Raw genomic sequence first — 12,955 nt, 5'->3', positions numbered from 1 at the left:
CCAGTTTCCTGCCTGGGACCAGTTTCCATTCTGGGACCAGATTCCTGTCTGGGACCAGTTTCCTGCCTGGGACCAGTTTCCTGTCTGGGACCAGTTTCCTGCCTGGGACCAGTTTCCTGTCTGGGACCAGTTTCCTGCCTCGGACCAGTTTCCATTCTGGGACCAGATTCCTGTCTGGGACCAGTTTCCTGTCTGGGACCAGTTTCCTGCCTGGGACCAGTTTCCTGCCTGGGACCAGTTTCCATTCTGGGACCAGATTCCTGTCTGGGACCAGATTCCTGTCTGGGACCAGTTTCCTGTCTGGGACCAGTTTCCTGTCTGGGACCAGTTTCCTGCCTGGGACCAGATTCCTGTCTGGGACCAGTTTCCTGTCTGGGACCAGATTCCTGTCTGGGACCAGTTTCCTGTCTGGGACCAGTTTCCTGCCTGGGACCAGTTTCCTGCCTGGGACCAGTTTCCATTCTGGGACCAGATTCCTGTCTGGGACCAGATTCCTGTCTGGGACCAGTTTCCTGCCTGGGACCAGTTTCCTGTCTGGGACCAGTTTCCTGCCTGGGACCAGTTTCCATTCTGGGACCAGTTTCCTGTCTGGGACCAGTTTCCTGCCTGGGACCAGTTTCCATTCTGGGACCAGTTTCCTGCCTGGGACCAGTTTCCATTCTGGGACCAGATTCCTGTCTGGGACCAGTTTCCTGCCTGGGACCAGTTTCCTGTCTGGGACCAGATTCCTGTCTGGGACCAGTTTCCTGTCTGGGACCAGTTTCCTGCCTGGGACCAGTTTCCTGCCTGGGACCAGTTTCCATTCTGGGACCAGATTCCTGTCTGGGACCAGATTCCTGTCTGGGACCAGTTTCCTGCCTGGGACCAGTTTCCTGTCTGGGACCAGTTTCCTGCCTGGGACCAGTTTCCATTCTGGGACCAGTTTCCTGTCTGGGACCAGTTTCCTGCCTGGGACCAGTTTCCATTCTGGGACCAGTTTCCTGCCTGGGACCAGTTTCCATTCTGGGACCAGATTCCTGTCTGGGACCAGTTTCCTGCCTGGGACTAGTTTCCATTCTGGGACCAGTTTCCTGTCTGGGACCAGTTTCCTGTCTGGGACCAGTTTCCTGCCTGGGACCAGTTTCCTGTCTGGGACCAGTTTCCTGCCTGGGACCAGTTTCCTGTCTGGGACCAGTTTCCTGTCTGGGACCAGTTTCCTGCCTGGGACTAGTTTCCATTCTGGGACCAGTTTCCTGCCTGGGACCAGTTTCCTGTCTGGGACCAGTTTCCTGCCTGGGACCAGTTTCCTGCCTGGGACCAGTTTCCTGTCTGGGACCAGTTTCCTGTCTGGGACCAGTTTCCTGCCTGGGACCAGTTTCCATTCTGGGACCAGATTCCTGTCTGGGACCAGATTCCTGTCTGGGACCAGTTTCCTGTCTGGGACCAGTTTCCTGCCTGGGACCAGTTTCCTGCCTGGGACCAGTTTCCATTCTGGGACCAGATTCCTGTCTGGGACCAGTTTCCTGCCTGGGACCAGTTTCCTGTCTGGGACCAGTTTCCTGCCTGGGACCAGTTTCCATTCTGGGACCAGATTCCTGTCTGGGACCAGTTTCCTGTCTGGGACCAGATTCCTGTCTGGGACCAGTTTCCTGTCTGGGACCAATTTCCATTCTGGGACCAGTTTCCTGTCTGGGACCAGTTTCCTGCCTGGGACCAGTTTCCATTCTGGGACCAGATTCCTGTCTGGGACCAGTTTCCTGTCTGGGACCAGTTTCCTGCCTGGGACCAGTTTCCATTCTGGGACCAGTTTCCAGTCTGGGACCAGTTTCCTGCCTGGGACCAGTTTCCATTCTGGGACCAGATTCCTGTCTGGGACCAGATTCCTGTCTGGGACCAGTTTCCTGTCTGGGACCAGTTTCCTGCCTGGGACCAGTTTCCTGCCTGGGACCAGTTTCCATTCTGGGACCAGATTCCTGTCTGGGACCAGTTTCCTGCCTGGGACCAGTTTCCTGTCTGGGACCAGTTTCCTGCCTGGGACCAGTTTCCTGTCCTGGACCAGTTTCCTGTCTGGGACCAGTTTCCTGTCTGGGACCAGTTTCCTGCCTGGGACCAGATTCCTGTCTGGGACCAGTTTCCTGTCTGGGACCAGTTTCCTGTCTGGGACCAGTTTCCTGCCTGGGACCAGTTTCCTGCATGGGACCAGTTTCCTGTCTGGGACCAGTTTCCTGTCTGGGACCAGTTTCCTGTCTGGGACCAGTTTCCTGTCTGGGACCAGTTTCCTGCCTGGGACCAGTTTCCATTCTGGGACCAGATTCCTGTCTGGGACCAGATTCCTGTCTGGGACCAGTTTCCTGTCTGGGACCAGTTTCCTGCCTGGGACCAGTTTCCTGTCTGGGACCAGTTTCCTGCCTGGGACCAGTTTCCTGCCTGGGACCAGTTTCCATTCTGGGACCAGATTCCTGTCTGGGACCAGTTTCCTGCCTGGGACCAGTTTCCTGTCTGGGACCAGTTTCCTGCCTGGGACCAGTTTCCTGTCCTGGACCAGTTTCCTGTCTGGGACCAGTTTCCTGTCTGGGACCAGTTTCCTGCCTGGGACCAGATTCCTGTCTGGGACCAGTTTCCTGTCTGGGACCAGTTTCCTGCCTGGGACCAGTTTCCTGTCTGGGACCAGTTTCCTGTCTGGGACCAGTTTCCTGTCTGGGACCAGTTTCCTGCCTGGGACCAGTTTCCATTCTGGGACCAGATTCCTGTCTGGGACCAGATTCCTGTCTGGGACCAGTTTCCTGTCTGGGACCAGTTTCCTGCCTGGGACCAGTTTCCTGCATGGGACCAGTTTCCATTCTGGGACCAGATTCCTGTCTGGGACCAGTTTCCTGCCTGGGACCAGTTTCCTGTCTGGGACCAGTTTCCTGCCTGGGACCAGTTTCCATTCTGGGACCAGATTCCTGTCTGGGACCAGTTTCCTGTCTGGGACCAGATTCCTGTCTGGGACCAGTTTCCTGTCTGGGACCAATTTCCATTCTGGGACCAGTTTCCTGTCTGGGACCAGTTTCCTGCCTGGGACCAGTTTCCATTCTGGGACCAGATTCCTGTCTGGGACCAGTTTCCTGTCTGGGACCAGTTTCCTGCCTGGGACCAGTTTCCATTCTGGGACCAGTTTCCAGTCTGGGACCAGTTTCCTGCCTGGGACCAGTTTCCATTCTGGGACCAGATTCCTGTCTGGGACCAGTTTCCTGCCTGGGACTAGTTTCCATTCTGGGACCAGTTTCCTGCCTGGGACCAGTTTCCTGTCTGGGACCAGTTTCCTGCCTGGGACCAGTTTCCTGTCTGGGACCAGTTTCCTGCCTCGGACCAGTTTCCATTCTGGGACCAGATTCCTGTCTGGGACCAGTTTCCTGTCTGCGACCAGTTTCCTGCCTGGGACCAGTTTCCTGCCTGGGACCAGTTTCCATTCTGGGACCAGATTCCTGTCTGGGACCAGATTCCTGTCTGGGACCAGTTTCCTGTCTGGGACCAGTTTCCTGTCTGGGACCAGTTTCCTGCCTGGGACCAGATTCCTGTCTGGGACCAGTTTCCTGTCTGGGACCAGATTCCTGTCTGGGACCAGTTTCCTGTCTGGGACCAGTTTCCTGCCTGGGACCAGTTTCCTGCCTGGGACCAGTTTCCATTCTGGGACCAGATTCCTGTCTGGGACCAGATTCCTGTCTGGGACCAGTTTCCTGCCTGGGACCAGTTTCCTGTCTGGGACCAGTTTCCTGCCTGGGACCAGTTTCCATTCTGGGACCAGTTTCCTGTCTGGGACCAGTTTCCATTCTGGGACCAGTTTCCATTCTGGGACCAGTTTCCTGCCTGGGACCAGTTTCCATTCTGGGACCAGATTCCTGTCTGGGACCAGTTTCCTGCCTGGGACTAGTTTCCATTCTGGGACCAGTTTCCTGTCTGGGACCAGTTTCCTGTCTGGGACCAGTTTCCTGCCTGGGACCAGTTTCCTGTCTGGGACCAGTTTCCTGCCTGGGACCAGTTTCCTGTCTGGGACCAGTTTCCTGTCTGGGACCAGTTTCCTGCCTGGGACTAGTTTCCATTCTGGGACCAGTTTCCTGTCTGGGACCAGTTTCCTGTCTGGGACCAGTTTCCTGCCTGGGACCAGTTTCCTGCCTGGGACCAGTTTCCTGTCTGGGACCAGTTTCCTGCCTGGGACCAGTTTCCATTCTGGGACCAGATTCCTGTCTGGGACCAGATTCCTGTCTGGGACCAGTTTCCTGTCTGGGACCAGTTTCCTGCCTGGGACCAGTTTCCTGCCTGGGACCAGTTTCCATTCTGGGACCAGATTCCTGTCTGGGACCAGTTTCCTGCCTGGGACCAGTTTCCTGTCTGGGACCAGTTTCCTGCCTGGGACCAGTTTCCATTCTGGGACCAGATTCCTGTCTGGGACCAGTTTCCTGTCTGGGACCAGTTTCCTGCCTGGGACCAGTTTCCATTCTGGGACCAGTTTCCAGTCTGGGACCAGTTTCCTGCCTGGGACCAGTTTCCATTCTGGGACCAGATTCCTGTCTGGGACCAGATTCCTGTCTGGGACCAGTTTCCTGTCTGGGACCAGTTTCCTGCCTGGGACCAGTTTCCTGCCTGGGACCAGTTTCCATTCTGGGACCAGATTCCTGTCTGGGACCAGTTTCCTGCCTGGGACCAGTTTCCTGTCTGGGACCAGTTTCCTGCCTGGGACCAGTTTCCTGTCCTGGACCAGTTTCCTGTCTGGGACCAGTTTCCTGCCTGGGACCAGTCTCCTGCCTGGGACCAGTTTCCTGCCTGGGACTAGTTTCCTGCCTGGGACCAGTTTCCTGCCTGGGACCAGTTTCCTGTCTGGGACCAGTTTCCTGCCTGGGACCAGTTTCCATTCTGGGACCAGATTCCTGTCTGGGACCAGATTCCTGTCTGGGACCAGTTTCCTGTCTGGGACCAGTTTCCTGCCTGGGACCAGTTTCCTGCCTGGGACCAGATTCCTGTCTGGGACCAGTTTCCTGCCTGGGACCAGTTTCCTGCCTGGGACCAGTTTCCTGTCTGGGACCAGTTTCCTGCCTGGGACTAGTTTCCATTCTGGGACCAGTTTCCTGCCTGGGACCAGTTTCCTGTCTGGGACCAGTTTCCATTCTGGGACCAGTTTCCAGTCTGGGACCAGTTTCCTGCCTGGGACCAGTTTCCATTCTGGGACCAGATTCCTGTCTGGGACCAGTTTCCTGCCTGGGACTAGTTTCCATTCTGGGACCAGTTTCCTGCCTGGGACCAGTTTCCTGTCTGGGACCAGTTTCCTGCCTGGGACCAGTTTCCTGTCTGGGACCAGTTTCCTGCCTCGGACCAGTTTCCATTCTGGGACCAGATTCCTGTCTGGGACCAGTTTCCTTTCTGGGACCAGTTTCCTGCCTGGGACCAGTTTCCTGCCTGGGACCAGTTTCCATTCTGGGACCAGATTCCTGTCTGGGACCAGATTCCTGTCTGGGACCAGTTTCCTGTCTGGGACCAGTTTCCTGCCTGGGACCAGATTCCTGTCTGGGACCAGTTTCCTGTCTGGGACCAGATTCCTGTCTGGGACCAGTTTCCTGTCTGGGACCAGTTTCCTGCCTGGGACCAGTTTCCTGCCTGGGACCAGTTTCCATTCTGGGACCAGATTCCTGTCTGGGACCAGATTCCTGTCTGGGACCAGTTTCCTGCCTGGGACCAGTTTCCTGTCTGGGACCAGTTTCCATTCTGGGACCAGTTTCCTGTCTGGGACCAGTTTCCTGCCTGGGACCAGTTTCCATTCTGGGACCAGTATCCTGCCTGGGACTAGTTTCCATTCTGGGACCAGTTTCCTGTCTGGGACCAGTTTCCTGTCTGGGACCAGTTTCCTGCCTGGGACCAGTTTCCTGCCTGGGACCAGTTTCCATTCTGGGACCAGTTTCCTGTCTGGGACCAGTTTCCTGCCTGGGACCAGTTTCCTGCCTGGGACCAGATTCCTGTCTGGGACCAGTTTCCTGCCTGGGACCAGTTTCCTGTCTGGGACCAGTTTCCTGCCTGGGACCAGTTTCCTGTCTGGGACCAGTTTCCTGCCTGGGACCAGTTTCCTGTCTGGGACCAGTTTCCTGTCTGGGACCAGTTTCCTGCCTGGGACTAGTTTCCATTCTGGGACCAGTTTCCTGCCTGGGACCAGTTTCCTGTCTGGGACCAGTTTCCTGCCTGGTACCAGTTTCCTGCCTGGGACCAGTTTCCTGTCTGGGACCAGTTTCCTGCCTGGGACCAGTTTCCTGCCTGGGACCAGTTTCCTGTCTGGGACCAGATTCCTGTCTGGGACCAGATTCCTGTCTGGGACCAGTTTCCTGTCTGGGACCAGTTTCCTGCCTGGGACCAGTTTCCTGCCTGGGACCAGTTTCCATTCTGGGACCAGATTCCTGTCTGGGACCAGTTTCCTGCCTGGGACCAGTTTCCTGTCTGGGACCAGTTTCCTGCCTGGGACCAGTTTCCATTCTGGGACCAGATTCCTGTCTGGGACCAGTTTCCTGTCTGGGACCAGATTCCTTTCTGGGACCAGTTTCCTGTCTGGGACCAATTTCCATTCTGGGACCAGTTTCCTGTCTGGGACCAGTTTCCTGCCTGGGACCAGTTTCCATTCTGGGACAAGATTCCTGTCTGGGACCAGTTTCCTGTCTGGGACCAGTTTCCTGCCTGGGACCAGTTTCCATTCTGGAACCAGTTTCCAGTCTGGGACCAGTTTCCTGCCTGGGACCAGTTTCCATTCTGGGACCAGATTCCTGTCTGGGACCAGATTCCTGTCTGGGACCAGTTTCCTGTCTGGGACCAGTTTCCTGCCTGGGACCAGTTTCCTGCCTGGGACCAGTTTCCATTCTGGGACCAGATTCCTGTCTGGGACCAGTTTCCTTCTTGGGACCAGTTTCCTGTCTGGGACCAGTTTCCTGCCTGGGACCAGTTTCCTGTCCTGGACCAGTTTCCTGTCTGGGACCAGTTTCCTGCCTGGGACCAGTCTCCTGCCTGGGACCAGTTTCCTGCCTGGGACTAGTTTCCTGCCTGGGACCAGTTTCCTGCCTGGGACCAGTTTCCTGCCTGGGACCAGTTTCCATTCTGGGACCAGATTCCTGTCTGGGACCAGATTCCTGTCTGGGACCAGTTTCCTGTCTGGGACCAGTTTCCTGCCTGGTACCAGTTTCCTGCCTGGGACCAGATTCCTGTCTGGGACCAGTTTCCTGCCTGGGACCAGTTTCCTGCCTGGGACCAGTTTCCTGTCTGGGACCAGTTTCCTGCCTGGGACTAGTTTCCATTCTGGGACCAGTTTCCTGCCTGGGACCAGTTTCCTGTCTGGGACCAGTTTCCATTCTGGGACCAGTTTCCAGTCTGGGACCAGTTTCCTGCCTGGGACCAGTTTCCATTCTGGGACCAGATTCCTGTCTGGGACCAGTTTCCTGCCTGGGACTAGTTTCCATTCTGGGACCAGTTTCCTGCCTGGGACCAGTTTCCTGTCTGGGACCAGTTTCCTGCCTGGGACCAGTTTCCTGTCTGGGACCAGTTTCCTGCCTCGGACCAGTTTCCATTCTGGGACCAGATTCCTGTCTGGGACCAGTTTCCTGTCTGGGACCAGTTTCCTGCCTGGGACCAGTTTCCTGCCTGGGACCAGTTTCCATTCTGGGACCAGATTCCTGTCTGGGACCAGATTCCTGTCTGGGACCAGTTTCCTGTCTGGGACCAGTTTCCTGCCTGGGACCAGTTTCCTGTCTGGGACCAGATTCCTGTCTGGGACCAGATTCCTGCCTGGGACCAGTTTCCATTCTGGGACCAGTTTCCTGTCTGGGACCAGTTTCCTGCCTGGGACCAGTTTCCATTCTGGGACCAGATTCCTGTCTGGGACCAGTTTCCTGCCTGGGACCAGTTTCCTGTCTGGGACCAGTTTCCTGCCTGGGACCAGTTTCCTGTCTGGGACCAGTTTCCTGCCTGGGACCAGTTTCCTGTCTGGGACCAGTTTCCTGTCTGGGACCAGTTTCCTGCCTGGGACTAGTTTCCATTCTGGGACCAGTTTCCTGCCTGGGACCAGTTTCCTGTCTGGGACCAGTTTCCTGCCTGGGACCAGTTTCCTGCCTGGGACCAGTTTCCTGTCTGGGACCAGTTTCCTGTCTGGGACCAGTTTCCTGCCTGGGACCAGTTTCCTGTCTGGGACCAGATTCCTGTCTGGGACCAGATTCCTGTCTGGGACCAGTTTCCTGTCTGGGACCAGTTTCCTGCCTGGGACCAGTTTCCTGCCTGGGACCAGTTTCCATTCTGGGACCAGATTCCTGTCTGGGACCAGTTTCCTGCCTGGGACCAGTTTCCTGTCTGGGACCAGTTTCCTGCCTGGGACCAGTTTCCATTCTGGGACCAGATTCCTGTCTGGGACCAGTTTCCTGTCTGGGACCAGATTCCTGTCTGGGACCAGTTTCCTGTCTGGGACCAATTTCCATTCTGGGACCAGTTTCCTGTCTGGGACCAGTTTCCTGCCTGGGACCAGTTTCCATTCTGGGACAAGATTCCTGTCTGGGACCAGTTTCCTGTCTGGGACCAGTTTCCTGCCTGGGACCAGTTTCCATTCTGGAACCAGTTTCCAGTCTGGGACCAGTTTCCTGCCTGGGACCAGTTTCCATTCTGGGACCAGATTCCTGTCTGGGACCAGATTCCTGTCTGGGACCAGTTTCCTGTCTGGGACCAGTTTCCTGCCTGGGACCAGTTTCCTGCCTGGGACCAGTTTCCATTCTGGGACCAGATTCCTGTCTGGGACCAGTTTCCTGCCTGGGACCAGTTTCCTGTCTGGGACCAGTTTCCTGCCTGGGACCAGTTTCCTGTCCTGGACCAGTTTCCTGTCTGGGACCAGTTTCCTGCCTGGGACCAGTCTCCTGCCTGGGACCAGTTTCCTGCCTGGGACTAGTTTCCTGCCTGGGACCAGTTTCCTGCCTGGGACCAGTTTCCTGTCTGGGACCAGTTTCCTGCCTGGGACCAGTTTCCATTCTGGGACCAGATTCCTGTCTGGGACCAGATTCCTGTCTGGGACCAGATTCCTGTCTGGGACCAGTTTCCTGTCTGGGACCAGTTTCCTGCCTGGGACCAGTTTCCTGCCTGGGACCAGATTCCTGTCTGGGACCAGTTTCCTGCCTGGGACCAGTTTCCTGCCTGGGACCAGTTTCCTGTCTGGGACCAGTTTCCTGCCTGGGACTAGTTTCCATTCTGGGACCAGTTTCCTGCCTGGGACCAGTTTCCTGTCTGGGACCAGTTTCCATTCTGGGACCAGTTTCCAGTCTGGGACCAGTTTCCTGCCTGGGACCAGTTTCCATTCTGGGACCAGATTCCTGTCTGGGACCAGTTTCCTGCCTGGGACTAGTTTCCATTCTGGGACCAGTTTCCTGCCTGGGACCAGTTTCCTGTCTGGGACCAGTTTCCTGCCTGGGACCAGTTTCCTGTCTGGGACCAGTTTCCTGCCTCGGACCAGTTTCCATTCTGGGACCAGATTCCTGTCTGGGACCAGTTTCCTGTCTGGGACCAGTTTCCTGCCTGGGACCAGTTTCCTGCCTGGGACCAGTTTCCATTCTGGGACCAGATTCCTGTCTGGGACCAGATTCCTGTCTGGGACCAGTTTCCTGTCTGGGACCAGTTTCCTGCCTGGGACCAGATTCCTGTCTGGGACCAGTTTCCTGTCTGGGACCAGATTCCTGTCTGGGACCAGTTTCCTGTCTGGGACCAGTTTCCTGCCTGGGACCAGTTTCCTGCCTGGGACCAGTTTCCATTCTGGGACCAGATTCCTGTCTGGGACCAGATTCCTGTCTGGGACCAGTTTCCTGCCTGGGACCAGTTTCCTGTCTGGGACCAGTTTCCTGCCTGGGACCAGTTTCCATTCTGGGACCAGTTTCCTTCCTGGGACCAGTTTCCTGCCTGGGACCAGTTTCCATTCTGGGACCAGTATCCTGCCTGGGACTAGTTTCCATTCTGGGACCAGTTTCCTGCCTGGGACCAGTTTCCTGTCTGGGACCAGTTTCCTGCCTGGGACCAGTTTCCTGCCTGGGACCAGTTTCCTGTCTGGGACCAGTTTCCTGCCTGGGACCAGTTTCCATTCTGGGACCAGTTTCCTGTCTGGGACCAGTTTACTGCCTGGGACCAGTTTCCATTCTGGGACCAGATTCCTGTCTGGGACCAGTTTCCTGCCTGGGACCAGTTTCCTGTCTGGGACCAGTTTCCTGCCTGGGACCAGTTTCCATTCTGGGACCAGATTCCTGTCTGGGACCAGTTTCCTGTCTGGGACCAGATTCCTGTCTGGGACCAGTTTCCTGTCTGGGACCAATTTCCATTCTGGGACCAGTTTCCTGTCTGGGACCAGTTTCCTGCCTGGGACCAGTTTCCATTCTGGGACCAGATTCCTGTCTGGGACCAGTTTCCTGTCTGGGACCAGTTTCCTGCCTGGGACCAGTTTCCATTCTGGGACCAGTTTCCAGTCTGGGACCAGTTTCCTGCCTGGGACCAGTTTCCATTCTGGGACCAGATTCCTGTCTGGGACCAGTTTCCTGTCTGGGACCAGTTTCCTGCCTGGGACCAGTTTCCTGCCTGGGACCAGTTTCCATTCTGGGACCAGATTCCTGTCTGGGACCAGTTTCCTGCCTGGGACCAGTTTCCTGTCTGGGACCAGTTTCCTGCCTGGGACCAGTTTCCTGTCCTGGACCAGTTTCCTGTCTGGGACCAGTTTCCTGCCTGGGACCAGTCTCCTGCCTGGGACCAGTTTCCTGCCTGGGACTAGTTTCCTGCCTGGGACCAGTTTCCTGCCTGGGACCAGTTTCCTGCCTGGGACTAGTTTCCTGTCTGGGACCAGTTTCCTGCCTGGGACCAGTTTCCGGTCTGGGACCAGTTTCCTGCCTGGGACCAGTTTCCTGCCTGGGACCAGTTTCCTGCCTGGGACCAGTTTCCATTCTGGGACCAGATTCCTGTCTGGGACCAGATTCCTGTCTGGGACCAGTTTCCTGTCTGGGACCAGTTTCCTGCCTGGGACCAGTTTCCATTCTGGGACCAGATTCCTGTCTTGGACCAGTTTCCTGTCTGGGACCAGATTCCTGTCTGGGACCAGTTTCCTGTCTGGGACCAGTTTCCTGCCTGGGACCAGTTTCCTGCCTGGGACCAGTTTCCATTCTGGGACCAGTTTCCTGCCTGGGACCAGTTTCCTGCCTGGGACCAGCTTCCTGTCTGGGACCAGTTTCCTGTCTGGGACTAGTTTCCTGCCTGGGACTAGTTTCCAGTCTGGGACCAGTTTCCTGCCTGGGACCAGTTTCCATTCTGGGACCAGATTCCTGTGTGGGACCAGTTTCCTGTCTGGGACCAGATTCCTGTCTGGGACCAGATTCCTGCCTGGGACCAGTTTCCTGTCTGGGAACAGTTTCCTGCCTGGGACTAGTTTCCATTCTGGGACCAGTTTCCTGCCTGGGACCAGTTTCCTGTCTGGGACCAGATTCCTGTCTGGGACCAGATTCCTGTCTGGGACCAGATTTCTGCCTGGGACCAGTTTCCTGTCTGGGACCAGATTCCTGTCTGGGACCAGATTCCTGTCTGGGACCAGTTTCCTGTCTGGGACCAGTTTCCTGCCTGGGACCAGTTTCCTGCCTGGGACCAGTTTCCTGTCTGGGACCAGTTTCCTGCCTGGGACCAGTTTCCTGTCTGGGACCAGTTTCCTGCCTGGGACCAGTTTCCATTCTGGGACCAGATTCCTGTCTGGGACCAGTTTCCTGTCTGGGACCAGTTTCCTGCCTGGGACCAGTTTCCTGCCTGGGACCAGATTCCTGTCTGGGACCAGTTTCCTGTCTGGGACCAGTTTCCTGCCTGGGACCAGTTTCCTGCCTGGGACCAGTTTCCATTCTGGGACCAGATTCCTGTCTGGGACCAGTTTCCTGCCTGGGACCAGTTTCCTGTCTGGGACCAGTTTCCTGCCTGGGACCAGTTTCCATTCTGGGACCAGATTCCTGTCTGGGACCAGTTTCCTGTCTGGGACCAGATTCCTGTCTGGGACCAGTTTCCTGTCTGGGACCAATTTCCATTCTGGGACCAGTTTCCTGTCTGGGACCAGTTTCCTGCCTGGGACCAGTTTCCATTCTGGGACAAGATTCCCCTCTGGGACCAGTTTCCTGTCTGGGACCAGTTTCCTGCCTGGGACCAGTTTCCTGCCTGGGACCAGATTCCTGTCTGGGACCAGTTTCCTGCCTGGGACCAGTTTCCATTCTGGGACCAGATTCCTGTCTGGGACCAGTTTCCTGCCTGGGACCAGTTTCCATTCTGGGACCAGTTTCCTGTCTGGGACCAATTTCCATTCTGGGACCAGTTTCCTGTCTGGGACCAGTTTCCTGCCTGGGACCAGTTTCCTGTCCTGGACCAGTTTCCTGTCTGGGACCAGTTTCCTGTCTGGGACCAGTTTCCATTCTGGGACCAGTTTCCAGTCTGGGACCAGTTTCCTGCCTGGGACCAGTTTCCATTCTGGGACCAGATTCCTGTCTGGGACCAGTTTCCTGCCTGGGACTAGTTTCCATTCTGGGACCAGTTTCCTGCCTGGGACCAGTTTCCTGTCTGGGACCAGTTTCCTGCCTGGGACCAGTTTCCTGTCTGGGACCAGTTTCCTGCCTCGGACCAGTTTCCATTCTGGGACCAGATTCCTGTCTGGGACCAGTTTCCTGTCTGGGACCAGTTTCCTGCCTGGGACCAGTTTCCTGCCTGGGACCAGTTTCCATTCTGGGACCAGATTCCTGTCTGGGACCAGATTCCTGTCTGGGACCAGTTTCCTGTCTGGGACCAGTTTCCTGCCTGGGACCAGATTCCTGTCTGGGACCAGTTTCCTGTCTGGGACCAGATTCCTGTCTGGGACCAGTTTCCTGTCTGGGACCAGTTTCCTGCCTGGGACCAGTTTCCTGCCTGGGACCAGTTTCCATTCTGGGACCAGATTCCTGTC

This window comes from Telmatherina bonti (assembly GCF_933228915.1).
Source record: "Telmatherina bonti genome assembly, chromosome: 4".
Classification (NCBI taxonomy): domain Eukaryota; kingdom Metazoa; phylum Chordata; class Actinopteri; order Atheriniformes; family Telmatherinidae; genus Telmatherina; species Telmatherina bonti.
This window is presented reverse-complemented; position numbering follows the sequence as displayed.